The sequence below is a fragment of the Desmodus rotundus genome, chromosome 1 (assembly GCF_022682495.2).
Source record: "Desmodus rotundus isolate HL8 chromosome 1, HLdesRot8A.1, whole genome shotgun sequence".
Taxonomy (NCBI): Eukaryota; Metazoa; Chordata; class Mammalia; order Chiroptera; family Phyllostomidae; genus Desmodus; species Desmodus rotundus.
In genome coordinates this window covers 5,495,912-5,513,262 of record NC_071387.1, presented here as the reverse complement: position 1 = coordinate 5,513,262, position 17,351 = coordinate 5,495,912, and the positions used below count along the sequence as shown (strand labels likewise).

Here is a 17,351-nt window from a genome sequence, read left to right as displayed (position 1 = left end):
TGTGATCCCATGAAAAGAACCCACTTCCACCAGCAAGATTAGGAGAATACTATCTCCAAGCTGAGTCCAGGCGGGGACAGTGTGCCAGGCGGAGAGAACGGTGCAAAGGCTTCGGGGTGGAAGGCAGCCCGGAGACTCCAGAGGCGAGCAGTCACTCAGGCCAGAGTTCACCCTCTCATTTCTCAGAATTGAGTCAGTTCTCAGGGATATCCTGCAGAAAACATTCCCCGATCCCTGTAGCTAAGCCTCGGACGGAGCTTGGAGCAACAGAGGGGAGTGTGATTATTACCGGAGGAGGGACATTCCACGGTGCGTCATGTCAGGGGGTGGTGGTGGCATCTTCCAGCCTCACTCAGCCAAGGACTTGGGGCCCAAGGCCAGGTCTGAGCCCAGTGCTGGGCAGTTAGTGCCCTGTGCCCGCTGTGTGTTCTAGCAGGACCAGCTGGCCCGCTTACCCAGAACTGAGGGGTTTCTCAGGACAGGATATTTGCAGTGCTAAAATGGGGACCATCCTGGGCAAATGGGGCTGTCTGGTTCCCCTAGGCCGGGAGAGTGCAGGGCTGGCTGCTCCTGTCCTAGGCCTCATGTCCTGCTGTCCTCAATCCCACAGGGGCCCCCTCAGCTGCCTCCAACCACCTGGTTCAAAATCTGCACACGCCTGGTGGGCTGATCCTCTCGCTGACACCCTCTCCTACACCACTCCACGTCTGTCATTCTGTCCTTTCTCTTAAAGCCATTACACCTCCTCTGCCCTAATTCTTGCCTTTATCATCTCCCTGGATTACAGTGGTGGGAGTTACTTGAATATGTTCAGCTCTAACTTGCTGAGCACTCACTCTGCACCAGGCACTGTAGTAAGCACTGTGCATACGTCATTGGACCCTTTCAACAGCCCAGGCCAGCAGGTGCTATCCTGTCCCGCTGTAACAGGGAACAATGATAAAATAACCCTTAGTATCACATTGAGCTCCTAGAGGTGGGAGGGGGGCCTGCACAACTTGGTGCCCAGCACAGGGCAGACACGCTCCCACCGGAGAAGTCCCAGCTCACGGCCCTCCCCTTCCTCTGCCACGACCTCAGCCCTTCACCTTCTTCGGGCACTGCCAGCTGTTGGGGCTGGCGGTGGCCTGGGCCACCTGGCTCCACAGAGGGCCAGGAGAGCCTGTGCTGGACAAGGATATGCTTGGTTAGTCTCACTGCCCCACGAATGGGGACGGAAACAGGTCGGGCTTTTGCTGCAGGAGACTGCCAGGGCAGGGGGGCAGTCTGTGGGCACAGGAGTGAGCGTCACGCTGAGCGAGTGGTGCCCACCCAGGACCAGGCCCTGAACAGACCCCTAGGAAGACGATCGGACACAGGCTTCGGAGTCACACAGACTGTGGCTGTCTGACAGAGGAAAGTCACTTTCCCTATCTACAAATCAGAAATAAACATAGGGTAGTACGTGGAAAGCACTTCACTCAGTACTGACACGGAAAAGGTGTGAAGGACATGACTGGCGATAATAATAGGGTGGATCTTCGTGAGAGCTCACGGAGTTAATGCAATATGGCCTGTGGGGCCAGATGGGTGAGGACTCACCGGAGCTGCCTGGCAACCCCGGCTTCCCCATCAGATCCTCAAAAGGCACAGTGCCCAGGCCTGTCACACCTTGAGGGGCCCATGGAAATGTTTGAATCTTAATTTATTTTGAAATAAGAAAATAGGAGAGGATATAATAATAATGGCGATATAATCATAATTTAGCTTGGGTGATACTCATTTTTTATGTACCAACAGAGTTGTAAAATAGAATTTTTTAAAAAACATTTTATTTATTTATTTTTAGAGAAAGGGAGGGAGAGAGACATCTATGTGTGGTTGCCTCTCATGTGCCACTAACTGGGGACGTGGCCTGCAACCCAGGCATGTGCCCTGACTGGGAATTGAACTGGCGACCCTTTGGTTCGCAGGCTGGCGCTCGATCCACTGAGCCACACCAGTCAGGGCTAAAATAGAATTTTTATTTATTTTGTAATGGAGAAAGGGGCCCACGAAAGTCCTAATGTGACCTTGGACATGAGTAAATCCATGTGTGGCTGAGACTTCATGTGTAAGTATGAGCGTTTGCACTTGACCATGTGCACACACCTGTCCATATCCGCGAACCTGTGGATAGAGTGGGGGCAATTGCCAGGAATTCAAAGAGCAGGAAGGGCACAGGTGGCCATGTGGGCTGCCCTCACCCAGCCACACCACCAGGTCCTGGACACCTGTGCTCACAGGCAAGGGACCTGTTTTTGTGGGCTTGTTGTTCCTCAAGCTGCCAGCAGGGGGCATGCAGAACCAGCCCTGTCTAGACTTTGGGATTGCCCCTAGCACGAAAAGATATTTGAGTTACATGAAAAATGCATGATTTCAAAACTTACTGCAAAGCTACAGTGATCAAAACAGTGTGGCACTGGCATAAGGACAGACGTGTAGACCAACGGAATAAAACTGAGAGCCCAGAAATAAACCCAGACATCTCTGGCCAACTGAGTTTTGACAAGGGTGGCAAGACTATTCAATGGGGGGGAAATAATCTCTTCAACAAATGGTGCCAGGAGAACTGGACAGTCACATGCAAAAGAATGAAGTGAGAACTCTACTTCAATCCATTTACAAAAATTAATTCAAAAGAAATCAGCATCCCTGACCAGTGTGGCTCAGTTTCTTGGGCATCATCCTGCAAAGCAAAAGGTCACAGGTTCGATTCCTGATCAGGGCACATGCCTGGGTTGCAGTTTTGGTCCCCAGTCAGGGCACATACAGGAGGCAACTAATTGATTTTTCTCCCTCACATCACTGTTTGTCTCCTTCTCTTTCTCCCTCCCCTCCTCTAAAAATAAATTAAAAACTATGAATCAACAGCCTTGATTACATTCTGAATAATGTCCTTTGATGCACAAAGGTGTTTAATTTCTATGAAGTCCAAACAGAATTTACCTTATGACCTAGCAATTCCACTCCCAGGTATATAGTGGGAAAAAATGAAGACATATGTTCATGCAGAAACTCAGTACATACATTATTAGTAGCAGTGAAAAGGCGAAAGCAACCCAAACGTCCTGCAGCAGATGGATGGGCAAAGTGTAGTACGGCCGAACGATGCAGCGTTACTCGGGCACAGAAGGGAGCATGCTACCACCACCCGTGCTGCGCCTGGGATGGACTGGAGAACACGACACTAAGAGAAAGAAGTCCCTCCCTCGTGTGGTATACCCAGGATAGGCAATCCGGGGAGTCACAAGGCAAATTAGGAGCTACCAGGGGATGGGAGGGGGGAACGTGGAATGCTTATTTAATGAGTGTGGGCTGTGTTTCCGGGGTAATGACAAAGTTTTGAAACTAGCAAGAGGCGGTGGTCACACAACATTGTGAACACGCTACAAGCCAATGGTTTGCACACCTTATCCTTTTCGTCAGAACCACTTTCGTCATTTATGTCGATGAATCTGCCATCACCCAGTCTCTGGCTGCACAGCTGCAGGCCCTGGAACAGTGAATAGCTGCGGCCTCTACAGGCCCACTGCCGGCTGTGTCTTTTATCGCTGCCTTTGCGTTTGACTCAAACTTCACTCTTCAGGGCTGCTGCCCTGCATTTCTCTGTGCGCTTTCGTCTCCGCTGGCCAATCCCCTCTTTTGGTGATCCACTTTTGTAAGCTGTCACTTGGGTTTATCGCTGGGAGACAGGCTGCAGCACAACGCCATGCCCTGCCGTCGGATAGGAACTAAATAACATGCGTGGTGACCAAACAAAGATGGATTTCGAAAGCAGCAATGTGACTGTTACACACGTGTTATCCCATAGCGATTTGTGGACTGGAGAGCTAGCAGCAAAATCCACACTTTATGCAACTACTCATAGTTACTATAATGAGGGCCCTGACCAGTGTGGCTCAGTGGGCTGGGCATGGTCCCGCAAAGCGACAGGTCACCCATTTGATTCCGAATATGCCTGGGTTGCAGGTTCGGTCCCCGGTTGGGGTGCATGCAGGAGGCAATCAATCTATGTTTCTCTCACATCAGTGGCACATTACTAAAACTTTCTGAGAATAATTTCTGAAATGAGAATAATGAGAGTACCTGCCTCATCGAGCAGTCGGTAAGATAACACACGAAATCACTTAGTGTGGTGCCCAGCAGTCAGTGTTCTACACGTGTTCTCATTATTACTGTCACTTAAACATCAGTCCCTGGAGAAGGCGGCCATGCAGGTGGCTCAGGCTGCAGCAGCACGCAGGAGGCCAAACCGCCTGGGCAGCAGCAGATGGCCCTTTGGCCCCCTTCTAGGGCAGCTTCCCAGGCATCTGAGGGCTCAGGCCACCTTGCTGTCAGGCCAGGGCTGGTGGCCAGTGGTCAGTGTCCTCCTCCAACATACGCCTCCATCAGCCTGAGCACTAGTCATCGCCTTCTTGGCCAGAAGGCACCATGACTGGTGACCAAGAGGTGCATGACCCCTAGGCAAATGCCTCAGTGACTGATACTGTGACGTGAGCTACACCTCCCGTTGGACTGGCCTTGCCACATACCTGCACTGATACCAGATAAAATCGACAACAGCCGCCTTAGCCTGGCCTTTGGAGCAGGCCTGATCTGGATTCTGCAGTTTCCACGCTCCCTCCTCTGAACATGCAAGTCCTTTGCTTTTGAACCAGAGGTCACCCACCTTGGTTCAAGCTGTACCCCTGCCAGCCATGCCCTTCAATCTGATTCCCCGTCAGGCCCTAGCCCCAGCTCTGCCTGTTCTCTGAGGTCTTCTGTGTCCACCTGGGCCCTTCTCTGAACTCAGAGAGCACCTACCATGTGCCTGGCCTCTGTGCCAAATTCTCTGATCTTCACAACAGTCTACTAGGCAGACATTATTATCCCCGTTGTCTCTCAAGAGGCGAATGAACAGAGCTCATTCAGCTGCAAGAGCCTGAGCTGGGGTTCAAACCCTGGTCCACCTGTTTCCAAAGTCCAAACTCTTTCCCCAAAAATCCCTCCTTCAGGAGGTGGGTGCTGCTGCCTCTATCTGCTCCTCTGCCTGCAGGAGACCATCGACCCTTGGGGACAGAAGCCATGTCTTGTCCAGCTTCCTTCCTGTGTGGCAGTTTGCAAGGCCAGGCAAGGGGATTTTGGCTTTGCAGGCTGGCCCCACATCACCAAAGCCAATTCAATGCAATGAGGACATTCGGTTTTAGTATTTCTCAGCAGAAGCACACTGGGTACTTGGGGCAAGTCAGTTGTGTGTCGGGCCATTCTACCCAGTGCCCAGAAGGGGGTACGGTGTTCCTGGGCCCAAAATGCCAGGAGCTCCCCAGTGACCGAGCAAACACCAACCACAGCACCTCCAGGGAAGGGGCCTGGGGAGGGGTCACCACGTCCGGGCAAGGCCAGTCTGCTACTCCAACAATCACAGAAGAGGAAAGCCTGGACTCGGACTTGGACTTGGACAAAATGATCCCAGCTCCACTGTGAAGGAGCCATAGGACCTTAGCTACAGTAGCTACTGGACCTCGGCTCAGCTCCCTCATTTGTCCAGTGGGGGCAATAACAAGGCAATCACCCACAGAAAGCATTTAGCACAGGTCCTGGCCCACGGTGACCTGTAATGACCACACCCTGGGAAGAGTTAAACCTATGAGGCTTTCCATAAAAATTAGTGCACCAAGTGGGACAACAAAATCTCTTGTCAGATAATGAACCCTGGTTTGTTTTTTTTTGGGGGGGGGATTGGAGAGGGGAGGGTCTAAAGACAGAGTCCCTGTAAGACATGTGTTCAGTGAAAACTTGTCGAGTCAATGGTTCTGTCCTGAGGGAGGCGGCAGCCTGCCTGGGGAGCGCCAACGAGCGTGCTGACTTATACTCAGGTCTCCCTGGGCTTAGAATTGGCAAAGGGGAAGTGACTTCTGGAGCCCAGACTGCGGGGTCCCGGGCCAGTCCCAGGAAGAGGGGTGGGTGGGTGGGGACTCTGAATGAGATACACAGTAAGTACCTCACTCCTTATTCCTCCTGGCACAGAACCCAGATCCAAAATGGAAATCACACTCTTTAGGGCAGCTTTACACATAAGGGACATGTGTGTATATCTATGTAGTGCCTGGAACATTAGAGAGAGTCACACCCACTTTACAGATGGAGAAACTCAGGCCCAAAGCAGGGAAATGACTTTCGCGAAGTCAGAGTCCTAGAAAAGCACAGACGGGCCCCATTGCTGAATTCAACACTCGAACCGCTGTCCCAGGATGAGGAACCGGGGTGAACGTTTGGGACATTTTCCAAGGAGCCGGCAGTGCCCCACATCTTGTTATGGCACAGGGATCCCTCCCATCCAAGTACTAACCAGGCCCAACCCTGCTTGGCTTCTGAGACCAGAGATCAGGCGCGTTCAGGGTGGTATGGCCATAGACTCAGTGATCCCTGTCCCACTGCAGCTGGCGTGACTCTGGCCAGTTGGCTACAGAAGAGAGGAGCCTCGCCCCACCGAATGTCCAGGCACACTGGCAACCTAAGAACCCAGGAAAGCCCGGACAGCTGATGGCCTCCTGTGTGGACATCTTCATTCACACGGGCAGAGTGTCAGCAATTTGCCTGCCATTCTGGGGGCCGAATGAATGGGGGAGGACCTGTGGGAAGGACTTCCTCATTGCCCTCAACTTTCCTGTGTTCCTTTGTCAGCCCCATCCAGACTATAAAATCAGGGCATTCGACTCCTCGGGACATGGAAGATTAGGGGTGGGGTGCAGGCCGGGATGTTGCCGTGTGAAGGAACTCTCCAGGAGCAAAGAGACATTCGCACAGGAGCAGGTCGAATGTCTCTAACCTGCATGGTCTCCTATCCTGCCACTGGTTTACCTGCAGCATCAGCGAGTCTCTGCTTGAGCCTCTAGCCTGGCGATTTTCAACCTTTTTCATCTCATGGCGCACCTAAACTAATTACTAAAATTCTGCAGCACACCGAAAAAAATTTTTGCTGACCTGACAAAAATAGGTGTAATTTCAATTCATTTACACCAAATGGCTATTGTGTTGGCTGTTTTTTTTGTTTTTTGTTTTTTTTTTTTAAATGTGACAATCTAAGGAAAAAGAGGCCAGTGCCCCTGACTAAATAGTCAGGTACTGCCTGTTTAAAACATTCCTGTTACGCCACTGCGCCTCTTGCAAAACGCCAGTTGGAAATGCCTGCTCTAGCCTCATCATTTCTCCTTCCAGACATCTGTGCACCCTTCAGACACAGATTAAGAGTGACCTCCTTCGAGAAGCCCTCTTTGACTCCAGCCAGGGTTGAGCCAGGTGTCCCCAAGGCCTGACCCGCTACAACACTTGTCACAGATGCTAACTGCTGGGTTTCTGTCACCTTCACTAGACCAAGTAGACCTTGTGGCGACCCTTGGGAGACAACTTTCTTAACTCCTCTGTGCTTTGCTTACTGATCTGTAAAATGGGGCTAATCTGCGTGTCAAACACGAAGCGGGGGGGGGGGGGGGGCGGGGGGCGGGAGAGCATTCCGTGGCAGCCGCGAGGGTCATGGCTGTCATTTTTATAGGAGGGGCGACGGAGGTTCAGGACACGACCTGCCAGGTCCACAGTGTCAAGGCTGGAAAGGGGCAAGCCGTGGACTCCAGTCTGGAATCTGACCTCCAATGTTTGCCTCCCATCCTGTTCGATCCACTGGTTCAGTCAGTAAACAGCCAACAGTTACTGGACACCTGCTGGGAGCTGGGCCCCGGGCTGGCTATTGTGTGGTTAGTAATAAACAAAGCTTGAGGTAGGGGGTGGGTAAGCTAGAGCTGGGGGGTTAGTGTTAAATCCTCCAGGGCTCAAATTTCAGCCTCTCCACTTGGGGCTGTGAGATATTGCTCAAGTCTGCAGCCTTGCCGGCCTGTTTCCTCCCCTAATAACAGGGGGGAAAAGTAAGACCTCCCAGCAGGAGAGCTGAAACCAAGCACTGACTCAGCATTTGATTGATGAGGGCCATTATTATCTTCACTGTCCTATTTTTATTCACTCATTTATTTTTGTGTATTTTAAGGCCTTATTTTTTAAGTTTGTATTGTTTACTGGGGGGACGTGTGTTAATACAATTATGTAGGTTTCAGGTGTACACATCTTTAACACATTGCCTGTACATTGCATTGTGTTCACCACCCCCAGTCAAGTCTCCTTCCGCCACCATTTATCCTGCCAATACTGGCTTCCGTGTCCCCCCCACCCCTTCCCTGAGGCCATCACCATACTGTTGTGTCTGGGTTTTCTTTCTTTTGCTTAATCCCTTCACCTTGTTCACCCAGCTCCCCAACCCCACCTCCCCTCTGACAGCTTCAGTCTGTTCTCTGTATCTCTCTGTCTGTTTTTATGTTATTTTATTTTGTTCATTACACACAGGCCCTGGCCAGGTAGCTCAGTTGGTCAGTGTCCTCTGGACACACCAAGGTTTCCAGTTTAATCCACCATCAGGGCACATACAAGAATCAACCAATGAATGCATAAGTGAGTGGAACAACAAATCAATGTTTCTCTCTCTTCCTCTTTCTCTCCAAATCAATAAACTAAAAAAATAAAAAAAATTCCACATATAAGCGAAATCATGTGGTACTTGTCTTTCTCTGACTGGCTTATTTCACTTAGCATAATACTCTCCAAGTCCATCTGACAGGGGACTCAAGAGTTGGAAAATTTTAGCTTAAGGTAAAAAGTTATAAGTCTAGCAAGTAATGTGTATGTTAAAGCTTTTGTTTCAGAAACTACAGATAAGGCCTGTCCTGGCTCCTGAGAAAACAGCTGACCTCCTGGGGCACTGCTAAAGATGACCGCCTGGGGACAACCGGAGGCATCCGGGCCTCTGTGTCCCAGGGACGACCCACCCCTGGGAACAGCTAACTGCCCAGGACGGGAATGTTGCAGCTTCTTTCACCCAGTCCTCCCTGAGTCTCAAAGCCCTCACTGCACCTTGTTTATTCCCCGTTATAAAAAGTCTGGCCTGGAAAGAGAAGACAAGATGGTCTGTTGGGGTGTGAACCCGCCATCTTCTCAGATCACTGGCCATCTGAATAAAGCGCCTGTAAAGATTTGATCGCTGTCATTGCTTATTGGGTTTGGTAGTGACAGGCAGCCCAAACGCCGGTGTCTTTTCTGGTTTCATATTTTGGCGACTCCATTCCAGGACAGACTTTGGGACTCTCCGGTAAGTCTGGGCATTTGGCTTTTTAAATATATTTTATTGATTATGCTATTACATTTGTCCCATTTCCCTCCCTTCACTCCACTCCATCCTGCAACCCCTCCCTCCCACATTCCCCCCCTATAGTTCATGTCCATGGGTCATACTTATAAGTTCTTTGGCTTCTACATTTCCTACACTATTCTTATCATCCCCCTGTCTATTTTCCACCTATCATTTATGCTACTTATTCTCTGTACCTTTTCCTCCACTCTCCCCCTCCTGCTCCCCTGTTGATAACCCTCCATGTGATCTCTATTTCTGTGGTTCTGTTCCTGTTCTAGTTGTTTGCTTAGTTTGCTTTTGTTTTTCTTTCAGGTGTGGTTGTTAATAACTGTGAGTTTGCTGTCGTTTTTACTGTTCATATTTTTTATCTTCTTTTTCTTAGATAAATCCCTTTAACATTTCATATAATAAGGGCTTGGTGATGGTGAACTCCTTTAATTTGACCTTATCCGGGAAGCACTTTATCTGCCCTTCCATTCTAAATGAAAGCTTTGCTGGACAGAGCAATCTTGGATGTAGGTCCTTGCCTTTCATGACTTGGAATACTTCTTTCCAGCTGCTTCTTGCCTGGAAGGTCTCTTGAGAAATCAGCTGACAGTCTTATTGGAACTCCTTTGTAGGTAACTGTGTCCTTTTCTCTTGCTGCTTCTAAGATTCTCTCCTTCTCTTTAATCTCGGGTAATGTGATGATGATGTGACTTGGTGTGTTCCTCCTTGGGTCCAGCTTCTTTGGGACTCTCTGAGCTTCCTGGACTTCCTGGAAGTCTATTTCCTTTGCCAGATTAGGAAAGTTCTCCTTCATTATTTGTTCAAATAAGTTTTCAATTTTTTGCTCTTCCTCTTCTCCTTCTGGCAACCCTATAATTCGGATGTTGGAACGTTTCAAGATGTCCTGGAGGTTCCTAAGCCTCTCCTCATTTTTCTGAATTCTTGTTGCTTCATCCTTTTCTGGTTGGATGTTTCTTTCTTCCTTCTGGTCCACAGCATTGATTTGAGTTCGCTTCCTTCCCATCACTATTGGTTCCCTGTACATTTTCCTTTGTTTCTCTTAGCATAGCCTTCATTTTTTCATCTAATGTGTGACCAAATTCAACCAATTCTGTGAGCATCTTGATAACCAGTGTTTTGAACTGTGCATCTGATAGGTTGGCTATCTCTTCGTGGCTTAGTTGTATTTTTTCTGGAGCTTTGATCTGTTCTTTCATTTGGGCTTTTTTTTTTTTTGTCTTGGTGCACCTGTTAGGTAAAGGGGCGGAGCCTTAGGTGTTCACTGGGGTGGGGTAATGCTGGTCGCTGCACTGTGACGCTGTACATGGGGGAGGGTCCGAGAGGGAGCAATGGCACTTGTTCCACTCTCTGCTGGTTTTCAGTCTCTCCCCCACTACCCACAATCAAATTTGGGCCCCTCTGGTGCTGATTCCAGAGGGGGTGGGCTTGTGCACACTCTAGGACCCTGTGGGTTTTTCCAACGACCACTCCTGTGAGGCTGGGAGTTTCTCCCACTGCTGCCTCAACCCCCATGGGTGTTTTCAGTCAGAGGTTTGAGGTTTTATTTCCCTGGCTGGAGCCCTGGGTTGTGCGGTCTGTCACCCAGTCCACCAGCTGCAGCTTTGCCCACCTCGCTCCACAGTCTGCCACCTCACTGGGTCCACCAGCTGCGGCCTTGCCGTGTCCTCTCCACTCGGCTGCCCGTCTCCACCCCTCCTACCGGACTGGATGAATGTCTCTTCTTTATCTCCTTGGTTGTCAGCCATCCATACAGTTCGATTTTCTGTCAGTTCTGGTTGTTTTTTGTTTTTAAATTGTTCTTTTCTTTCTTTTGGTTGTGTGAAAGGCACAGGTGTCTACCTACACCTCCAAGTTGGCCAGAAGCATCAAGTCTGGGTCCTTGGCGGGGAGTCCCATTGGCTGCCTGGGCTGAGAGGCCTGGCGTTTGGATTGGAAGAATCCCAAGCAGCTGCCAAGTGATTTCACTTGGGGATTCTCCCCCTCACTCCTGGCACTTCTCGTCATTTATCACATTCGATTGAATCCTTGCGCTTTCTAGTTCAGGTTAAAATCCTGGTTCACGACTTAGATCGTCTGGTAAAGGTACCTTTCTGGGTTACAGACCTCTGTCTGAAAAAGGACGTCCGATCTGGTTTGGGTACCTTCTTTTTGGTGCTCCGTCTGGTAGAATGGGGGAAAAAGCCTCCGTTCCGCAAAACAGCCCTTTGGGGCCAGTTCTGTCTAATTCGTCGACTTACGAGTGTATATCCAGAGCTTCCGTGGCTTTATTGTCGTCCTGTTCTGCTTGTGTCCTGTATAATGTAGACTCAGGAGAGCGCTGGTCACTGAATGGATCTTTAAATTACTGTATTATACTGTAACTAGAGTTGTTTTGTCAAAAATCAGGGAAGTGGGACAAAATGCCTTACCTAGAAGTTTTTTTTTTAGTTTACATGATAAAGATGCATGCAGAGTTAAAAGAAAAAAAAAGAAAGAAAATAAGTTAATGGCTCAGAGAAAAGGGAATTTGCATGTGAAAGATAGAAGCTCAGATCTGGGAGAGGGACCAGGAAGATCTAGGTATTATGACCGCTGCAAGCTGGCCAGACTTCCCACAGCCCCGGGGGATCTAACCCTAACCGATGAGGGAAATGGGGAAAGTGCGACCGAACTGGCATCGCCATCTCGAGTCTGTCAAGGAACCAAATCTGGTGGAGGAAAAGCCCCTCCCGGGGCAGGGCAATATCCTTTTCAGAGACTTTCAGTGGAGTGGGGCCAGCCTGCTGGATAGTATTGGGCACATACTCTGTTTTCTGCATCAGATCTGTTCAACTGGAAAAGCTCAAACCCTTCTCATAGAGATGATCCTGCTAAAATGGCTGATTTAGTTGCGTCAGCTTTTGCCACTCATCATCCCAACTGGGCAGATGTACAAGCCTTATTGAATTCTTTGCTTCAATAAGAGGGATGAGCAGAGGCTGGTGCTGGATAAGGCAAATGAAGAGGCTCAGATGTTACACCAAGAAAATCCAGATGGGGCTCTGGGCCTTCCCAGGGCAATACCTCTGACCAAGCCCAACCAGGACCCTAATGGGGATGGCCTTCCTCTCTTAGAGCATTATAAGAGGTGCCTCCTTGAGGGAATGGGGAAAGGCGCCCCTGAGCAGAAAAGGCTGACTATGGTGCAGGCGGTGCAACAGAAGTCCACAGGGGACCCCAGGAAACAGTTAAGGAGATTCCTGGGGATGGCAAGCGACTGCTGCATTTGGAGTCCAAACTTTGGGCTCATTGCTAAACCACACTGTATGAGGCGCTGAAGGGACCGGAATAGAGCCCTTACGGTGGACAAAGGCATGCACTCAGGCTTTTGAGTCCCTGAAGGTGCACCTGGCTTCTGCACTGGCCTTGGGGCTTCCAAACCTACTGAAGCCCTTTCAATGATATGTGCATGAGAGATGGGGCATTGCTGTAGGACGCCTCACCCAAATGCTTAGTGACATTTGCAGCCCATCACATAATTGTCAAGGAAATTAGATCACACTGTACAGGGGTGGCCAGCCCACTTGAGAGTGGCAGCCACCTGCAAGGTCTTGCAGGAAGCTAAAAGTTTTCCTTGAGAAAGTCTATACCAGTTACGTGTCCCAGCAAGTGTTGAGCCTGCTGGAGCAAAAGGGAAATATGTGGCTCACTGCTGGCAGAACGGGCAGGTACCAAGCCATTCTTCTTGACAATTCCAACGTCTCCCTCAAAACTGTAAGTTAAATCCTGCCTCTTTTCTCCTGAAGCCTGACTCAGCTGCGCTAATACATGACTGTGTTAACATAAGTGATGAAGTGTATTCTAGGAGAATTGATGTACAGGACCATCCTTTAGAAGAAGCAGACTGGACTCTCTGTACAGGTGTTAGCAGTTACATGGACAAAGGAAACAGAGAGGCTGGGTATGCAGTTGTGACTCTTGAAGGAGTAGTGGAGGCTAAGGCCTTGCCACCGGGAACCTCTGCTCAGAACGCTGAACCGATTGCACTGACGAGGGCGCTGGAACTGTCGCAGGAAAGGAGAGTGTGTGTATTCACTCGCGGTAAGCTCTCCTAATTTTGTGTGCACACGGTTTCATCTGGGAAGACAAAGAACTGTTAACCTCCAAATAAAAAGGAGATTAAGCATGCAGCAAAACATTTTAAATTATTAGAGGCTGTTTAGGTACTTCTACAGATGGCAGTTATGCACTGCCCGGGGCATCAGAAAGAGGACACTGAAGGGGCTAGAGGAAACAATCTGGCTGAATGGGCAGCAAAAGAGGCTGCTAAAGGAATGTTTATAATGCCCTTGGTACCTGTTCTGGACTTGTCACAATTTGACCCTGGATATTTGACTGCTAAGGGCTGGGGTTTTGATGAAGAAGGTCCTGATAGCAGATGGAGAAAGAATAAGGAAGGAGCTATACTGCTTCCTGACCATTTAGTAGAGCCAGTCATGAAGCATTTGCATGAGGCCACGCACTGTGGAAGAGACTCATTAACCACCTATGTCAGACTGTGGCTCACAGGTCCTGGAATTCCTAGAGCCATAAGAAAAGTTATTGCTAGATGTGTTGTGTGCCAGAAGAACAACCCCAAACAGATCCCCATCAAAGGAGAGAAGGACAGCAATATCAAGGACAGTGGCCACGTGAGAACTGGCAAATAAACTTCACTCAGATGCCAAGGGTCTAAGAGTGCAAATATTTGTTACTCTTTGTTGACACCTTTTCAGGATGGATAGAAGCTTATCCCACTAGAATGGAAAAATCCTTGGAGGCAGCGAAAGCCTTGCTGAAGGAAATAATCCCTCACTTTAGCCTCCCTGGCAGCGATTGATAACAGACCTGCTTTTGTTTCAAAAATTACGCAGGTTAGTGAATTTTAGAAATCAAGTGGAGACTCCACATGGCATGGGGACCGCAGGCTTCTGGGAAGTAGAGAAGATGAATCACATAATAAAGAAAAAATATAGCCAAGCTGTGTCAAGAAACTCATCTCCATCGGGATCAAGCTTAGCCTATTGCCCTGCTCAGGATAAGGGTGGCTCCTCGAAGTGGGATTCAGTTGAGTCCCTATGAAATTGTGTATGGGCGGCCATTTCAGGTCACAATTGGGGTGGGAGATGTGTACATAGATAAAAAACTGAAGGCAAAGAAAATGAACATTTAAGTCAGGCCTTAGCTGTGATGAATGGCCTTGCCTATATTACAGACTTCTCTCCTACAGGTGTGCTACATTCCTTTGAGCCTGCAGACAAGGTGCTATTCAAGATTTGGGTGACAGCATCTCCGGAAAGCCAACTAAGAGAAAAGTGGACTGGACCTGGGGACGTACTCCTCACCACCCCACCACGGTGAAGCTCGGAGAAACAAAACCTTGGACTCGTCACACCCGGATAAAGAAAGCCCTGGAGGATGATCTGAAAGTCATCTTTAGAAAACAATGACTATGTTCTCTTCTTTACCGCTTGTTTAACCCCTTGTTATGGGCAACTTATCCCTTCCAAACAAGATGAAAATATTTGGGTATATTTAGCAAAAATTGTTCTGAATATTTCTGGCTTTTGCTTTGCAGGAGGAACTTATGTTGAACAAACTTTCACTTCATGTCTTATAGGTGTCTGTACTCCTTTGGAAAGCCTTAGAAATTATATTGTGTTTAAGCATATAAAAAAGAAAATGACCTACTCTGATATTTATAATTGGGGACCAGTGGTGACTAAAAAGCACAGGGAAATGTTTTCCTTAAAGGTCACTAATGTACCCCAGCTAGAGAGTGTGCAACCTTTGTCAACTGTACTAAAACTGTCTTGCGCTCTCAGCAGGTGTGAAGATGAATTGCACCCCCACCACTGACGTATCTTATGCTGACGCTCCTGTTAAACTGCCAACAGGATGGGTTCTGACATGTGGAAGGACTGTCTATGCCTATGTCCCAGCAAACAGCTCTGGGGGACCATGCTGTCTGCGAAGACTGTGTTTATGCCCCAGAAACTCCACCTGACCGGGGTTCAGCGGGACCTCTCCCTTACACCCGATTGTATCAGTGACTTACACCTTTTCGCCCTGCTGAATATGTGTCTTTAACTATATTTGTAATGCCAACTGTGGTAACATTTGAATGTAGAAATAAGCAGATTAGCCTGTGCTGTGGCGGAAGGTTTGAATGCCACCTCGCAAGCCATCAGTGCCATTAGTCAAGAACTAGGACAAGTCAGAGAAGCAGTACTGGAGAATCGTGCAGCTATAGACTGCCTTCTTTTAAGGCATAACCATGGATGTGAAGAATTTAAAAGACTCTGCTGTTTTAACTTAACTGATAGTTCACAGCTCATAGCACATAAAGTAAAGCAAGTAAATGATGTGGTGTCCAGTGTAAAACAGAGAGAGGAATTCTTTAGTATTGACTTGTCTAAACTAACCTCCTGGCTGCCTAGTACACCTGGTCTTCAAGAGACATTTATTGATTTTATCCTTGTCATTTTCTTCAGTATCGTAGCTTGTTGTTGTATACAATGTGCCTCCTTATGTAGGTCTGCAATTAGGTGTATTCCTAACTGCACCCCCCGCCCCCCACCGGACAGTCCAATGCTAAATTCTGATCTCATAGAAATGAGATAGTTTAATACTAACAGTGGGGGATGATAGGGGACTCAAGAGGTGGAAAATTTTAGTTTAAGATAAAAAGTTCTAAATCTAGCAAGTAATGTATATGTTAAAGCTTTTGTTTCAGAAACTACAGATAAGGCCTGTCCTGGCTCCTGAGAAAACAGCTGACCTCCTGGGGCACTGCTAAAGATGACCGCCTGGGGACAACTGGAGGCATCTGGGCCTATGTGTCCCAGGGAGAGACAGACGACCACCCGCCCCTGGGAACAGCTAACTGCCCAGGACGGGAATGTTGCAGCTTCTTTCGCCCAATCCTCCCTGAGTCTCAAAGCTCTCACGGCACCTTGTTTATTCCCCGTTATAAAAAGTCTGGCTTGGAAAGAGAAGACAGACAGGTGGTCTGTTGGGGTGTGAACCCGCCATCTTCTTTATTCAGATGGCCCGGCTGGCCATCTGAATAAAGCGCCTGTAAAGATTTGATCACTGTCATTGCTTATTGGGTTTGGTAGTGACAGGCAGCCCAAATGCCGGTGTCTTTTCCAATTTCAGAATCACTAGATCTTCACCAACCTACTTTTAAAATAACCAACCGGTGCACGTGGTAGTAAATTCTTCCCCCTTGTTCGGGTACCCAGGGCCCCAGTTCTTCTGCCCGAGGCCACCACAGTTACCACCTTCGTGTGCATCTCACCAGACGACTGGTGCACACATCCGCAAACTCAGTCCCACACACTTTCTTTTACACAAACTGTAGCGCGGATCAACGCTGTTGTTTTTGCCCCTCCAGTTTTTCATTTAAGGTATCTCACCCGTCGTTCCGAATTAGTGCACAGTGAACATGTTTCGTTTTAGCGGCTGCACTTTATGCCACTGTATAGATTACTGTTTAGCGTGGTTGCCGTTACCATGATCAATCTGGGAACTGCAAGGACTCGAGATCCACGCAGCTGCGGAGATGGAATCGGGGACCCGGTTCCAGCCCAGGCTCTACCCAGAATTTACCGAATTACCTAGGACTCCATCTTCCCTATGGGTACTATAGCGGGATTCGGGGGGTGGGGGGGAATATGGGTGCTGGCAGGGCCAGTCAGGCGGGACTCAGTGTCAGACTGCGGATCGGCGAGAAGCGCGTGCAATTTATTTCCGCGGGAGGCTCAAGGTAGGGGGAACCTTTCCGGCAGCCCCTCTGCTATCACAGCAGCACCAAACGGTGCTAGTACTTTGGCACAATCCAGCTCGGAACCGGTTTCCAGACCCTCCGTCCTCGGCACTTAACCTCAGGGCAGCAAAGCTCAGCAACACCAGCTACTCACCTTTGCCTCGGGACGCTTCACCCCTGTCACCAAGGTCTCCTAGAAGGTTAAGAGCCGACCCTGTCCCTTTAAAGGGGCGAAGCCCCGGCTCCCCTACTTCCGCCCCAAAATAACATGGCGTCGGCAGGGAGAGGAGGGGTAGAGGACGGCGAGACAGCTCCCCTCAAAAAGATGGCGACGCCCAGGCC

The 17,351-nt window shown here is 49.1% G+C and overlaps 1 protein-coding gene and 1 long non-coding RNA gene across 4 annotated transcripts in view; one reads left to right on the top strand and one right to left on the bottom strand.

Annotated features, from left to right (window-relative positions):
- KYAT1 (kynurenine aminotransferase 1) overlaps window positions 1-17,306 on the bottom strand; it is a 34,145-nt gene extending 16,839 nt beyond the window's left edge. For both annotated transcript variants that reach the window (XM_024562200.4, XM_045196996.3), the window contains exon 1: window positions 17,164-17,306. The gene's annotated coding sequence lies outside the window, so the exon portion shown is untranslated. The remainder of the gene's footprint in view (window positions 1-17,163) is intronic.
- Window positions 8,619-14,921, top strand: LOC128780428 (uncharacterized). Of its 2 annotated transcripts, none has more exons than XR_008426317.1 (2): window positions 8,619-8,694; window positions 14,469-14,921. It is a non-coding gene; the product is annotated as an uncharacterized lncRNA (long non-coding RNA). The 2 variants fall into 2 exon arrangements; XR_011651002.1 differs by lacking the exon at window positions 8,619-8,694 and adding an exon at window positions 9,063-9,190.
- Window positions 17,307-17,351: the final 45 nt, after the last annotated feature.